Source organism: Dendrobates tinctorius, unplaced genomic scaffold (genome assembly GCF_039654945.1).
Source record: "Dendrobates tinctorius isolate UK_male_01 unplaced genomic scaffold, ASM3965494v1 ptg000020l, whole genome shotgun sequence".
In the NCBI taxonomy this organism is placed as follows: domain Eukaryota; kingdom Metazoa; phylum Chordata; class Amphibia; order Anura; family Dendrobatidae; genus Dendrobates; species Dendrobates tinctorius.
In genome coordinates, this window is record NW_027361688.1 from 22,252,117 (window position 1) to 22,268,505 (window position 16,389).

Sequence of the window (16,389 nt, forward strand, 5' to 3'; positions counted from 1 at the left end):
TGTTAAAAACCATCCAATTTATTCTGTTGGTAAAAAAAAAAAACATGGTCTATGGAAAAGTGGATTCATTTTAAGCTTATTGGCCCGAAATGCAAATTCTACATCAACATTCCATCCCCCAACTTTCATGGATCGTTAATAGTATTGGTTTCCTCATTTTGGGCTCCCGTAGGTTTGAAGGCCCTGATGTGACCCCTGCACCCACTATAAGTACCCCTCCAGGCTGTACGGAGCCATGAGAGGTCCATGTACCCATGTACATATGGAATTGGGTAAAACCAAGACTTAGCGTCACCCACTGTGGACGGACACCAATGGAAAAATATGAATGCTTGTTTTCACTTTATTTATGACTAATGTTATGGTCACTGTGCTAATATTAAAAATTGAGAAGGCTAAAAAGAGTTCATATATATATATTTAGGAGGCCTGGTAATTTTATAGAGTATGTTTTTTTTACCTGGTGTGAACGCCGCTGTTCTCCTGAATCTGATGCTGTTTTTCTTTTGTTCCTGTGCCTCTCCATTCCTGAGATATGGCCTCTTGCTCCTTGTAGATCAACCTTATCTTGTTAGCCAAGTAGGCGTGGTTCTCACTTCTCATGAAAACACTCTGAAGAGTTGCAGATAACGCCCACTTGGCTAAAACCACTAAATTTATATACAGAGAAGACGGGGCCATATCTCCGGTACGGAGCGGGGCAGAAACAAAAGAAAAACATCGCCGGATTCAGGAGAACAGCGGCATTTACACCAGGTAAGACAATGACGAATTTATGGCAAGTTACAGGTCCTGCCCTAAAACACCTTTGGAGCAAGGTTTACATAAAACCTGTCCCCTTTCAGACCAGGACTTGCCCAGATTTATAATTTGGAAAATTGAGAAATGTTCTGATAAATTTGAGATTGCTGGCAAATATGTGATCACACAAGGACAGGACAAATCCTTGAGGAGCAGCCATAACTACAGTATTATAAATGGCTGACCCAATCATTTCATGTAAAGTCTGACATAACAGTCTTCAAGATGCTTCCAATATAACAGTCATGACTAGTACCGGGGAATAGTGCCGCTGCGTGTGTGGGGTCCTGTCAGCGACAGGCATTATTTCATGTTACCATGGCGACATTCTAAAAAGAAGGTTTTGTAAACGCAGATGAAGCTCTCGCGCATATCTAATCCCTGTAAAATAAGAAGCAGGGAAAACTGAAGGCCTCACCTGAAGAAATGGGATTGTAGAGGGAGTTTATTCTAATTTCACGTCTCTTCACGAGTGACGGATCATCGAGTTTTCTGAAAGACAGATAAGAAAGGAAAAGTCAGTTACTAGTCACATATATGACGGACACATCAGCTACCAATTTATGTTACTTACGGTATTTACATTATTGGGTGTTGTAAATGTTTTGGCTGAGGACAAAGCCAAATCAATGTATAATACATGGGATAAATCCATCCTCCAATCTCTCCATCCTTCATCCATCCATTGATCCATCATCCATTCATTGGTCCATCTACCCTAGATCCATCCATCATCCATTCATTGGTCCATCTACCCTAGATCCATCCATCATCCATTCATTGATCTATCCATTCATTGGTCCATCCATCTATCCATTCATCAGTCCATACATTCATCTATCCATCCATCAGTTCACTCATATATTCATCATCCATTCATCGGTCCATCCATCCATTATACATTCGTTGGTCCATCCATTCATTGGTCCATCCATTGGTCCTCCATTCATTCATCAGTCCATTCATTCATCGGTCAATCCATTTGTCTATCCATCATTCATTCATCGGTCCATCCATTCATCCATCATTCCAACCGTTGGTCCATCCATCGGTCTATCCATCTATCGGTCCATCGATCCATTCATTGGTTCATCCATTTATAGGACCATCTATCCATCATCCTTTCATGGATCCATTCAACCACTGGTCCATCCATCTATTTATTATCCATTCGTCGGTCCATCCATTCATCAGTCCATCCATCGGTCCTCCATCCCTCCATCCATCAGTCCATCCATTCATCCATCGTTCCATCCATCCATCCATCCATCCATCGGCTTCATCGGTGAAGTGTCTAGCCAGGCAGACAAAAAAACTCCTCAGTCTTAACACTGGCAGACACAGACAGAGAAGAACCCTGTGCAAGAACAATATATTTGTCCTTTGCAGTCCAAGAGGTCAACATAATGCACAATTCCACCTGTTTTAGAGGTAGAATTGGGCCCCGTTTGTTATGAACGAGTCACCGTAGGAGGCAGACACAAAAATAGAAGCTACGTCCAGAAAACCGGAGAAGTTGGCAACTATCAGATTGCAGACCCCTGAACCTATCAACACAACTAGCAGTAGGCGTGGGGGGTTCCTACGGTGCCCTAGACCCCTCGATCACAGCCGGAGGACTAAATAGCCTAAAGACAGAAAAGGAAATCTAAACTGCCCCAGAGCAGACCCCAAAGCAAAAGGCAGCCCCCAACATACAATGACGGTGAAGCAAGATGAAAAAACACTCACACAGACAGAAAGATAGGCTGAGCAAACGATGGGGCCCAAACTAACTACACATGAAAGGAAAGGACAGTTGCTGTCTGCAATCTGCAAAAACCCTATGAAAGACACAAGCCAACAGGCTGATATGGAAAAAGGCCCTGAAGCCGCTAGGTTTCAAAAACTAAATCAGCACTCAGGCATTTTCTGAAGACAGAGCTAAAGGAACTCAGCTCACCCCAGCAGGGAATGGCAGAAATCCAGCAAAACGAAGTCAAAACACAAATGCAAAAAGCAGAGCAGAAAACTTAGCCCTAGGAGAGCAGGAATACAGACTGGTATCCAAGGATCCCACAGAGAAATCACCCGCAGGGCAGAAGGGCGTCACCGGCCTTATATCCAGTCAGTCACTCCACTCAGCCAGTCATCATCATTAGTCTCAGATGTTTGATAATCAGGCTCACTACCTTTCTTAACCAGCAGAGGGAGTTCATCGGGCCTGAGTGGTGAAGGGGAAAATGAACTCACAACAGTACCTCCCCCTTGAGGAGGGGTCACCGAACCCTCAACCAAGCCACCAGGGCGATCAGGGTGAGCCCGATGAAAGGCACGCACCAATCTTTTGGCATGAATATCAGAGGCAGAGACCCAGGAATTATCCTCCTGACCATAACCCTTCCACTTAACCAAATACTGGAGTCTCCGTCTAGCCAGACGGGAATCCAGTATTTTCTCTACCTCATATTCCATGTTACCTTCCACCAATACAGGGTCTGGAGGTGCCACCCCCGGAACAACAGGCTCAACAAACCTCTTCAACAAAGACTTATGGAACACATTATGGATTTTAAATGTGACAGGAAGAGCCAAACGAAAAGAGACCGGATTAATAATCTCCAAAATCTTGTAAGGTCCAATAAATCTAGGTTTAAACTTAGGAGAAGCCAACTTCATAGCGATATTTTTTGATGACAACCAAACCATATCACCAACCTTAAACTGGGGACCCATGGTCCTATGTCGGTTGGAAAACCGCTGGGCCTTTTCCTGGGAGAGGGATAACTTATCCACCACTTGGTCCCAGATCTGGTGCATTCTCTCCACCACAGTGTCAACACCTGGGCAGGCAGAGGGCTCCACCTGCCCTGAAGAAAATCGAGGATGAAACCCAAAGTTACAAAAAAAAGGTGACATCAAAGTGGCAGAACTAGCTCTATTATTTAAAGCAAATTCGGCCAAGGGCAAAAATGAAACCCAATCATCCTGATCAGCGGAAATAAAACATCTCAAATATGACTCCAAGGTCTGCTTTGTTCTCTCTGTCTGCCCATTGGTCTGAGGGTGAAAAGCAGAGGAGAAGGACAACTGAATTCCCAGCTTGGAACAGAAAGTTCTCCAAAATCTAGACACAAACTGAACTCCTCTGTCAGATACAATGTTCTCAGGAATCCCGTGCAAGCGAACCACCTGTTGCAAAAACAATGGCACCAACTCAGAGGAAGATGGCAACTTAGGGAGTAGTACAAGATGGACCATCTTAGAGAATCTATCACAAATCACCCAAATAACAGTCATTCTCTGAGAGACAGGCATTTCAGAGATAAAATCCATTGAAATATGGGTCCATGGCCTCTTGGGGACAGGCAAAGGCATCAACAACCCACTAGAGCGAGAACACGATTTAGACCGGGAGCAAGTCCCACAGGACTGCACAAAATTCCTAACATCACGAGACAAGGAGGGCCACCAAAAAGACCGACTCACCAGATCTCTAGTACCAAAAATACCTGGATGACCAGCCAAAGCAGAGCAATGAACTTCAGAAATCACTCTCTTCTTCCACTGGTCAGGAACATACAACTTTCCACTGGGACAACGCTCAGGTTTGTCCTCCTGGAACTCTTCCAGAGCACGTCTCAAATCGGGCGAGATGGCAGAAAGAACTACCCCTTCGCCTAAGATGGTAGCAGGCTTGGTCACCATAGGAGAATCAGCAAAGAAGCTCCTAGAGAGGGCGTCTGCCTTGACATTCTTAGTTCCAGGAAGAAAAGAAACCACAAAATCAAAACGTGTAAAAAACAAGGCCCACCTAGCCTGTCTAAGGTTCAAGCGCTTAGCCGACTCTAGGTAAATCAAATTCTTGTGGTCAGTGAGGACCACGACTTGATGTTTAGCTCCCTCCAACCAATGTCTCCACTCCTCAAATGCCCATTTCATGGCCAACAGTTCCCGATTCCCCACATCATAGTTACGTTCAGATGGAGAGAACTTTCGGGAAAAGAAAGCACAGGGATTCATTTTAGATGTTACAGGATCCTTTTGGGACAAAACAGCTCCTGCACCAATCTCAGAAGCATCCACCTCTACCTGGAACGGAAGTGAGACATCAGGTTGCCGCAAAACCGGGGCGGAGGTGAATCTTCGCTTCAACTCCTGAAAGGAAGAAACAGCCTCTGGAGACCAATTTAACACATCAGCGCCCTTCTTAGTCAAATCAGTCAATGGCTTGGCAATACTAGAAAATTTTGCTATAAATTTCCGATAAAAATTGGCAAAACCCAAAAACTTCTGAAGGGCCTTCAAAGAAGTGGGCTGAACCCAATCGTAAATGGCCTGTACCTTGGCCGGGTCCATTTCAATAGTTGACGGAGCCAAAACAAATCCCAAAAAAGAAATCCTCTGTACTCCAAAAAGGCATTTAGATCCTTTAACATACAGGGAATTCTCCCTCAAGATCCGGAACACAGTCCGAATATGTTCCACATGAGAATCCCAATCCTTGGAGAAGATCAAAATATCATCCAGATAGATAATCAAAAATTTATCGACAAAAAATATCGGAAAATATCGTTCATGAAGCACTGGAAGACAGAAGGGGCATTAGTGAGCCCAAAAGGCATCACCAGGTACTCAAAATGTCCCTCTGGAGTATTAAACGCTGTCTTCCATTCATCCCCATGCTTAATGCGAATAAGATATACGCCCCCCTGAGGTCAAGCTTGGTAAACCAGCAAGCACCTTTAACTCTAGAGAATAGATCCGAAATCAGGGGTAACGGATACTGATATTTAACAGTAATTTTGTTGAGGGCACGATAATCAATACAAGGTCTTAATGATCCATCCTTTTTGGCTACAAAAAAAAAAAAACGGCACCTAAGGGTGACGAGGATGGTCTAATATGACCCTTCTCCAACGCCTCCTTAATATAGGATCGCATAGCCTCGTGCTCGGGTACAGATAAATTGAAGAGCTGACCCTTGGGGAAGTTACACCCCGGGCTCAGTTCAATTGCACAGTCATAACTCCTATGAGGAGGCAGAGACGCAGACTCATTCTCACTAAATACATCATAAAAGTCCGCCAAATAATCAGGAACATCATGCGACTGAGGAGAGGTGGAAAACACCGGAGCCTCACTAAAGGCACACCGACAACCCCAACTCACCACAGACACAGATTTCCAATCCAAAACTGGATTATGGATTTGTAACCAGGGAAACCCCAGAACAATGGTATCATGCAGATTATGCAACACCAAAAATCTGCAATTTTCTTGATGGTCTGGGGCGACTCGCATTACCACCTGGGTCCAAAACTGAGGTTTATTTTTTGCCAAAGGAGTAGCATCAATCCCCCTCAAAGGGATAGGCGTCTGCAGAGGTGTCATCGGAAATCCACAACGTTTAGCAAAATCCAAGTCCATTAGGTTTAGAGCTGCTCCTGAATCCACAAAAGCCTTGGCGGAAAATGTGGACAGGGAGCAGATCAGAGTAATAGCCAGAAGAAACTTAGGTTGAACACCACCCACAGAAAACGTGTGTGCAAAACGTTTCTCTCGTTTAGGACAGACAGAAATAATATGCGAGGCATCTCCACAGAAAAAACACAACTTATTACGCCTTCTGAACTCCTGACGCTGCTCTCTGGACAAAACTCTATCACATTGCATAGGTTCAGACATTTGTTCAACAAGTGGCAACACTTCTCGTGCAGTTTTGCGTTCGCGCAAACGTCGATCAATCTGAATGGCTAATGACATAGAATCGTCAAGACCAGAGGGAACAGGAAATCCCACCATAGTATCTTTTACGGCTTCTGACAACCCCTTCCGAAAGAGAGCAGCCAGGGCATTATCATTCCAGGTAGTAAGTACCGCCCACTTTCGGAATTTTTGACAGTAAGATTCTGCAGAATCTTGACCCTGGTTCAATGCCAGCAGGGTCTTTTCAGCCTGATCAATGGCATTAGGTTCGTCATACAACAACCCCAAGGCTTGAAAAAATGCGTTCACATTAGTCAGAATAGGATCATCAGGTTTCAAAGAAAACGCCCAATCCTGGGGATTGCCACGCAGCAAAGAGATGACAATTTTAACCTGCTGCGCGGAGCTCCCTGACGAGTTAGGCTTCAAGGCAAAAAATAATTTCCAATTATTTTTGAAATTCAAAAATTTAGACCGATCCCCAAAAAATACATCAGGTGTGGGAATCTTTGGTTCAGCAGCATGTGAATGAGCAAGGTAGGCAGAAATTCCCCGCACTTCCGCAGCGAGCTGCTCCACACGATCAGACAATTGCTTTATCTCCATTGAGAGAAAAAAAAATTCCCCCTACGGCCTCAGAGATATAGAGGAAAAAATATACACACTTTTTTTTTTTTACAATTCTTTCCTGCTACTGAGTACCCTAGGATCTGCGGTACGGCGGGTGATTCTGTTATGAACGAGTCACCGTAGGAGGCAGACACAAAAATAGAAGCTACGTCAAGAAAACCGGAGAAGTTGGCAACTATCAGATTGCAGACCCCTGAACCTATCAACACAACTAGCAGTAGCCGTGGGGGGTTCCTACGGTGCCCTAGACCCCTCGATCACAGCCAGAGGACTAAATAGCCTAAAGACAGAAAAGGAAATCTAAACTGCCCCAGAGCAGACCCCAAAGCAAAAGGCAGCCCCCAACATACAATGACAGTGAAGCAAGATGAAAAAACACTCACACAGATAGAAAGATAGGATGAGCAAACAATGGGGCCCAAACTAACTACACAGGAAAGGAAAGGACAGTTGCTGTCTGCAATCTGCAAAAACCCTATGAAAGACACAAGCCAACAGGCTGATATGGAAAAAGGCCCTGAAGCCGCTAGGTTTCAAAAACTAAATCAGCACTCAGACATTTTCTGAAGACAGAGCTAAAGGAACTCAGCTCACCCCAGCAGGGAATGGCAGAAATCCAGCAAAACGAAGTCAAAACACAAATGCAAAAAGCAGAGCAGAAAATTTAGCCCTAGGAGAGCAGGAATACAGACTGGTATCCAAGGATCCCACAGAGAAATCACCCGCAGGGCAGAAGGGCGTCGCCGGCCTTATATCCAGTCAGTAACTCCACTCAGCCAGTCATCATCATTAGTCTCAGATGTTTGATAATCAGGCTCACTACCTTTCTTAACCAGCAGAGGGAGTTCATCGGGCCTGAGTGGTGAAGGGGAAAATGAACTCACATCACCGTTACCTTTTGTGCCCCTGTGCAGCTGCAGAGGTTGCACCAATGATATGTCCATCCGAGTCTTAAGATGCGATAGCTTGTTGGGAGAACGTCAATCACAATCACAACAAACACATATTCGCCCTGGCATGATGGCAGGATTTGACGCCGGATAAGTCTGTGGGAAGCAACCCCCCTGGGACAAGTCCTGGCTACTTAGCATATTACAAGCAGAGCATCAAAAATTGTTTTTTAGAAGATGGAACCATTTGGGTAGGACATCGAGCATTTTGTAACGTTATGTTTGCAGTTTTTGATGCACAGGGGGCCTGATAGAGTCCTTTTAATTTGGCGTTTATGGCACGGCGAAAAAAGTAGGAGAAGGGACGACCTGAGAGAGAAAAGAGATCCCATGATGGCTGTTTATCAAACTTTCCTAGCCAAACCAGCCACGTAATTTTGCCTGCGGATTTGCGCAGCAGATTACGGTACCAGGCGAGTCCCATGGCATTTGTTGCAGATTTTCAAAAAGGATTTCACTACTTTCAGTGTAGCAAAAGTGAAATCATATTTTGCAGTAGATTTTTCAATGATGAAGAGAGCCATAATAGAAAATTTTCACCATTTTTGGGCCTACCATTGGTGCTACAAGGTGTCTTTGCCAGTGAAACAAGTCACGTGGCCAAAGATCATTGTGTGCTACATCTCAAAAATAAGGCAAGTTAATGGGGTCTCATAGTGACCACAACAAGCACGTCGCAAAAAGTCAGAACCAGTTGGAATTTTTGCACGCTGCTTAAAGTGGCACCTTGAGGGTTACACTGAGACTCCATCTACCTGCACTATTCTGGGAGGTCGTAATGGCATACAACGATCTTCGGTCACGCAACCTGTGTCTTGGCCAAAGCCACCGTAAAGGGACTGGAATATGCTGAACGAGATCTCCCAAATGCTATAGAAATGTAAAAATTAGGCCGTGTCACGTGCTGGTAGCCACCTTTGTGCCTCTGTAGGGAAGGTGACCTGACGGACGTGTCAGTAGGGAGAAGGGATGGTTTGTGCACTGTAGTCGGATATTGGCAATGACAGAAGGGAAACAGCTGGGGAAAATGGAATAGGAGTGCAATACCTAAGTTTGACCACAAGATGGCGGGGGGGGCGTAGTTCAGGACTTGACAGCAGCTTAGGGCTTTAGAAACCGCTTAGTCATGGGGAGCGGGGAGATAGGAACCCAGGAGGGAAATTCCCGAGGAGGGGGATAAATAGGACAGGACAGGGTTCCAGTCCCGGGAGGAGCTCAAGAGGAGAAGAATCATTATAGAGAACTGACAACGGTGGAGAGCTCGACCAAGGGACTGATAGGAAGAGACAGTCAGGGGGGTGGCCCTGACACAAAGAACCGCAGGACAGATGAGGCCCCTGGGGTACCAATTGGACTACGACCTCGGACTGGTGAAGCGCTGGAGGTAGATAGGCCTAAGGCAGCCCCAGCGAAAGAGCCGCGAGGAGCGTCAATACGACTGAAGAAAGGTGCAGGTACCCGGGCCTGAATACGGAGAGCTGTGAAGGTGCTGCGGTGTATGGCTACGGTCGTCAGGAGGACGGCCAATAAACTCGGACCTGTTGCAACCAAAATCTGCCTCCGTCTGGTGTCTGTGTCGTCTGGTCGCGGTAAGCAGTGGACCACCCCCCAATCTGGCCCTTACCACACCTCTTCTTCCTGGCACAATGAGTAGGCTAGTACAGGCAGGCAACGAACTGCAGAGGCACCATTGTGCCGCCGAATTCTTGTAGGCCAAATCCCTAAGTCAGCTGGCAGCTTACAGGATGAAGAGTGAAGGGGCTAAAGGATCCAACTCGGTGTCAACGACGCCGATACAGTTCAAAGCGGCGCTCATTCGGAGATCTGGAGCACTTGGATAGAAGATCAGGGTATGCGCACTTCTCCAGGTCTTCAACGCCAAGGACGACTAGTCTAAGAGGTGCAACATTTCCAATGAAACTAGTACTTTCTTATTTTGCCCTTTCTTTTGAAATTTTGCACTTAGGGTCAAAAGCCCCCATGGATACCCCATTCTACGTATTACTAGGTATAAGTTTGGAAATCTTCCTGCCATATACCATTGTTGGATACTACAAAGGCAGCGTGAAAGCAGCCCTAAGTTCTACGGTGATTTCTAGGAAGATGTTTCATTCTGACGAGGACCTACTACATGTCCGTTGGGATCTATTAGTGTCATTTATGCGTTGGGAAATCCCTGTTTTTTTCCTATTAATATTTATTCCATTTTCACACATCCATAAATGCCGGCAATTAAGGAGAACCTGCAAACCGGCAAGAAGACCTATGAGGAGTCTAAAACTGAGATACATGCCAATGAATAGGTGTCTCCGGTTTAGACTCTTCGTATGCCTTGCCGGTTTGCAGGTTTTCATTACCACAATTGTTGTTGTTTATGGCTGAGTGATGCTGCCATATAGTGCCAAGATAATACTGACATACCAAAGCCATGTAATAACACAATATAGTAATCATATAACATGCCAAACCCAAACAATATGTTTGGCAAAATGGATATTATCATGATGTATGGGCTATGCTTGATGAAAAGATCAGATCTGGAGAGTATAGACAAGGATTTGTGTTCAACCAACGCGTTTCGTGTCATAGTAACATAACATAGTAAGGCCGAAAAAAGACATTAGTCCATCCAGTTCAGCCTATAAAATTCTGTCAGAATAAATCCCCAGATCTACGTCCTTCTAAAGAACCTAACAATAACAGTAAGATACAATATTGTTACGCTCCAGGAAGACATCCAGGGCTCTCTTCAACCCTTCGACTGAGTTCGCCATCACCACCTCCTCAGGCAGGGAATTCCAGATTCTCACTGCCCTAACAGTAAAGAATCCTCTTCTATGTTGGTGGAAAAACCTTCTCTCCTCCAGACGCAGAGAATGCCCCCTTGTGACCGTCACCTTCCTTGGTATAAACAGATCCTCGGAGAGATATTTGTATTGTCCCTTTATATACTTATACATGGTTATTAGATCGCCCCTCAGTCGTCTTTTTTTCTAGATTAAATAATCCTAATTTTGCTAATCTCTTTGGGTATTGTAGTTCCCCCATCCCTTTTATTAATTTTGTTGCCCTCCGTTGTACCCGCTCTAGTTCCATTATATCCTTCCTGAGCACCGGTGCCCAAAACTGTACACAGTACTCCATGTGCGGTCTAACCAGAGATTTGTACAGAGGCGGTATATTGCTCTCATCATGTGTATCCAGACCTCTTTTAATGCACCCTATGATCCTGTTTGCCTTGGCAGCTGCTGCCTGGCACTGGCTGCTCCAGGTAAGTTTATCATTAACTAGGATCCCCAAGTCCTTCTCCATGTCAGATTTACCCAGTGGTTTACCGTTCAGTGTGTAATGGTGATATTCCTTCTTCCCATGTGTATAACCTTACATCTATCATTGTTAAACTGCATCTGCCACCTTTCGGCCCAGGTTCCCAACTTATCCAGATCCATCTGTCGAACCGATATCTTTCTCAAGGTAAAAAACCAAGTGACATATTTTCCATGCGCACAGCCCACACATCGTGATAATTTCCTCTTTGGACAATAGCCTCCTCCAGCCACAGGGGTGCAGTTACGGCACATCATACTTCTACAGGTGTTGTTTCCTTACACAACCCTCACAGGTGATCACTACTGTCATCATCCTTCTACAGGTGTTGTTTCCTTACACAGCCCTTACAGGTGATCGCTACTGTCATCCCTTGACTGCCTCCTCTATTATAAAGCCCTGTATAGGGGGTAATCCCCAATTAAAATCCACATATGCACATTCAGGAGACAGGTAAAAAGATCTACAAACTCGCCCATAAGATTTTAAAAGGGTTGTCCGGCATTGGGGTACAAGTCTGCAGTGACTATATGTGACTGCAGACTTTAAGAATCTTCACAGTGCGCAGTCAGGATTCTCCAGTGTCAGCGCCTTGGATGTGTGAACTCAAGTGTGTGATTTGCATACATATGATCACATGCATACTAGACGTGCACAGCCGCATATGTCTAGTCGGAATGTGACCGAAAATATGAAAATGACATACTTGCGGTCACGCACCTGCCTGCTCCCAGCACCGACATCAAGTCATCGCAGACTTGTACCCCAATGCCAGACGATCCTTCTAAGACTGTCGGTAAAGCCCACTGATAGCTTCTTAGCTAACTCCTTTTTCAGCAAGCGATAGACGGTGCAACATAGAAGGCAAAAGGTGCAACATTTTTAATGAAACGCAATAGCAAAAATGATTTTTAGCCCCAAATACATGCATTAAAGTAAAAAAAATTGTCCTCTAAGGTGAGCACACCATTTAATTACCAATGCAATTTTCGTCAATACACGGTGCAAACTAATTAAAGGACGATTACTAAATCTGAGCACTAATAGCGGTAATATCACAAGCACAAGGAGGCGGATTCTGTCTATATATCCCAACAGCAAAAAATAAGGAGATAATTATCACAGGAATGTCACGATGTTGGCCATCAGGAGCCTTCTCCGTACCAGACAAGCATTGTGCACAGATCTATGGTCTCGTTGTACGACGCCACCCCACTTGTGTGATTACCTCTCTGGGTGTCGTGCAGGAACCTGGCTGCTGGGGGAGGATGTGCTGGAGATCAGATGCTGCGGATGTGAGATGTAAAGCGATCAGTCAGCCCAGCAGAGCTAAGCCCGGCCCTTCCTATGCAAGCACCTGCTGCACGGCCCCATCACATGCCACAATAATACCCGGCCAAGGCCTGGCACAAAACCAAGGGATGGCATGTAATGATGACAGAGATATGGGCAAACACCACTACACTGGTACACGAAGAAAAAGGATCTGGGATCTAAGCAAATAATAACCTAATTATGTCATACTGTGCAGAAAAAAGGAACTTGTGCCCAGATGACGCCCAAATGCTGCCCGCGGGCACAGATCAGAGACCATCTGATGATATACACCTTCAGGGGGCATTTATAACCCGATGATGACCCAATACTATCCGGATCTTACACCGTACCCAAGAATATATATGAAGCCAGATAATGACGGGTGCAAGATATAAGAAACTGGCACCGCAAATAGACGATGCCCATATAAAATGACGCAAGAAGATATGAATACCAAGGAGGCAATACAATGCTGAGACGAGATGAGCGACACATGGGCACAGAGAACGTGGCCGACTGGCACAAGGCAATCAGACGATGAGCAAACCTTGACCTAAAATGCATGAGATGAGAAAAAAGGAATGAGATGTGAGCCGGACCCTTGTGTGGGGACTCACTCGTCTATACGGATATCAGACTGGTGCAAATGTTACCAATCTTGATCCAGATGACCGATGATGGGCAAACACTGGCAAGTGATGGGTGGCAGACACTAACATGGCGCCAATATGGGCAAAGTGTAGGAAATGTTACTAGGTCGGTGAAAATATAGACTTGATGATGAACACGACCATCATGATGAGTTCTCCAGCCGAGAAAATAGGGCCAATTACGCTGATCAGGGTTAGATCAGACGATTTTCTCGAATATGGAGAATTAAAAAAAAAAAAGTTTCTCCATCTTCTCCATTGTCTCCATCTTCTTCATAGTGTCAGTCTGTGGAAATCGGACAGCGCTCTGATGTCATCCATGATATTTTCCACGGACCCATAGACATGAATGGGCGAGGGCCTTCTGATTATAGGAGGCAAATTGTACACGCCGGCTCGGTCCGAGGGAAAAAAAGGACACATGCACGACTCCATAGAATAACATGGGGATCGGTGCTGTCCGTCAAAACCACGGATAGCACTCGTCCAAGTTATACGGTCGTGTGTATGAGTCGTAAAGAAACGTTACTAGGCTGGAAAGTATATATACAGTGTATATGGAAAGTATATATACAGTGTATATGATGAGCAAACACTATTCTATGCATAGGTGGTAAGGATCAGGATCTACGTGGCCACGCGCCTGGTGCCAACATGTCCAATGATGGGCAAACACTAATAATAATAAGCAATAAGTAATAATAATAATGATGATGATGATGATGATGATGATGATGATGAAGAATAAGTAGCAGACACCAGATAGTTTGCAGGCACCGAGCTGGAGCACATAGACCTGATGATGAGCAGACCCTGGATGGGCCCCACTGCAGGTCAGACATTAGTCTGGGGCATGGACTTCTAGGCCAAGAATGGGGCAAACACTGGCCTGGTAGGAGTAAAATACACTGAGTCACAGGCCTGACAGCCATGTTTAGTAGGTACAGGCATCAAGGGGCCCAGTGCAACCCAAAGGCAGGCAGCAGGACCAGGGCTGGGTGGCAGGCAGGCAGCAGGACCAGGGCTGGGGACTGGCAGGCAGCAGAACCAGGGCTGGGGGCAGGCAGCAGAACCAGGGCTGAGGACTGGCAGGCACCTGTCACACTGCCTCAGTGATGCTATCAGGATGGATGCTGCACTGTGTCCTGTCTGCAGTGGGTGGTGGGCTCAGCATCCATGATACAGAGCACACAATGTGCACAGTGGGAGGGCAGAGATCCGGTCACCATAATCCCCCCATGATGTCACCACTTACCAGGCTGAGCAGGGGCTCATGGTCCAGTGAGTGCTGCAGTGAGGAAGAGGAGGAGGATGCTGAGGCTGCAGGTGTCTGCTCCTGTGTGGACTGAGGTTCTGTCCTGCTCTATTCTGGGCTGATGTCTGCCACCATCCTCCAGCTCTCAGCGTCTGTTCTCTCCTCCCCTCTCTCCCACCCCCTCACAAAGAGCTCAACATGGCTGCAACAGCAGATGGGAAGTGCTGTGCTCCTCTGCTGCTCCCCCACCCACCACCCAGCAGTCACTACACAGCACCCAGCAGTCAGCTTCCACCACACAGCACCCAGCAGTCACCACACAGCACCCAGCAGTCACTACACAGCACCCAGCAGTCAGCTTCCACCACACAGCACCCAGCAGTCACCACACAGCACCCAGCAGTCAGCTTCCACCACACAGCACCCACCACCCAGCAGTCACCACACAGCACCCACCACCCAGCAGTCACTACACAGCACCCAGCAGTCAGCTTCCACCACACAGCACCCACCACCCAGCAGTCACCACACAGCACCCACCACCCAGCAGTCACTACACAGCACCCAGCAGTCAGCTTCCACCACACAGCACCCAGCAGTCACCACACAGCACCCAGCAGTCAGCTTCCACCACACAGCACCCACCACCCAGCAGTCACCACACAGCACCCAGCAGTCAGCTTCCACCACACAGCACCCACCACCCAGCAGTCACCACACAGCACCCACCACCCAGCAGTCACTACACAGCACCCAGCAGTCAGCTTCCACCACACAGCACCCACCACCCAGCAGTCACCACACAGCACCCAGCAGTCAGCTTCCACCACACAGCACCCACCACCCAGCAGTCACTACACAGCACCCAGCAGTCAGCTTCCACCACACAGCACCCAGCAGTCACCACACAGCACCCAGCAGTCAGCTTCCACCACACAGCACCCACCACCCAGCAGTCACTACACAGCACCCAGCAGTCAGCTTCCACCACACAGCACCCAGCAGTCACCACACAGCACCCAGCAGTCAGCTTCCACCACACAGCACCCACCACCCAGCAGTCACCACACAGCACCCAGCAGTCAGCTTCCACCACCCAGCACCCACCTTGCAGTGAGGGCCAGTGATGGGCACTGATCATGTGCAGGCTGCTGCAACAGCATCACCTGGAGAACTGTACAAAAGGTTCAGGAAGAAGGAAACAGGTGGATAGATGATTGATAGATAATAGATATAGATAAGCAGCATAACACCCATGGTCCTATGGTCCTGTGTCCCCCAATGAGGCATCCCTGTTCTGTTGTGTGTGGCTCCCCCTGTCCCTGTTCTGTTATGTGTGGCTCCCCCTGTCCCTGTCCTGCTATGTGTGGCTCTCCCGTCCCTGTCCTGGTATGTGGGGCTCCCCCCGTCCCTGTCCTGGTATGTGTGGCTCCCCCCGTCCTGGTATGTGTGGCTCTCCCTGTTCTGTCCTGGTATGTGTGGCTCCCCCCATCCCTGTCCTGGTATGTGTGGCTCCCCCCGTCCCTGTCCTGGTATGTGTGGCTCCCCCCTGTCCCTGTCCTAGTATTCCTAGTATGTGTGGCTGTCCCTGTCCTGGTATGTGTGGCTCCCCCCTGTCCCTGTCCTAGTATGTGTGGCTGTCCCTGTCCTGGTATGTGTGGCTCCCCCTCCTGTATGTATGGCTCCCTGGTCCCATCCTGTATGTAAGATACCTTGTGGCGTTTGCACAGTAATGGGTTTCTTCTGGTGACTCGACCATGCAGCCCATTTT

The 16,389-nt window shown here is 47.0% G+C and overlaps 1 protein-coding gene across 2 annotated transcripts in view; it reads right to left on the reverse strand.

The window, feature by feature from the left end:
* The window catches only part of CYFIP2 (cytoplasmic FMR1 interacting protein 2), a 54,950-nt gene extending 40,190 nt beyond the window's left edge, over window positions 1-14,760 (reverse strand). Inside the window, exons 1-2 of one of the 2 annotated variants that reach the window (XM_073567880.1) lie at window positions 14,619-14,760; window positions 1,220-1,293 (exon numbers count right to left, since the gene is read on the reverse strand). The gene's annotated coding sequence lies outside the window, so the exon portion shown is untranslated. Of the gene's footprint in view, window positions 1-1,219; window positions 1,294-12,624; window positions 12,660-14,618 lie in introns of those variants that run through there. The other variant, XM_073567881.1, reaches the window with a different exon arrangement.
* Window positions 14,761-16,389: the final 1,629 nt, after the last annotated feature.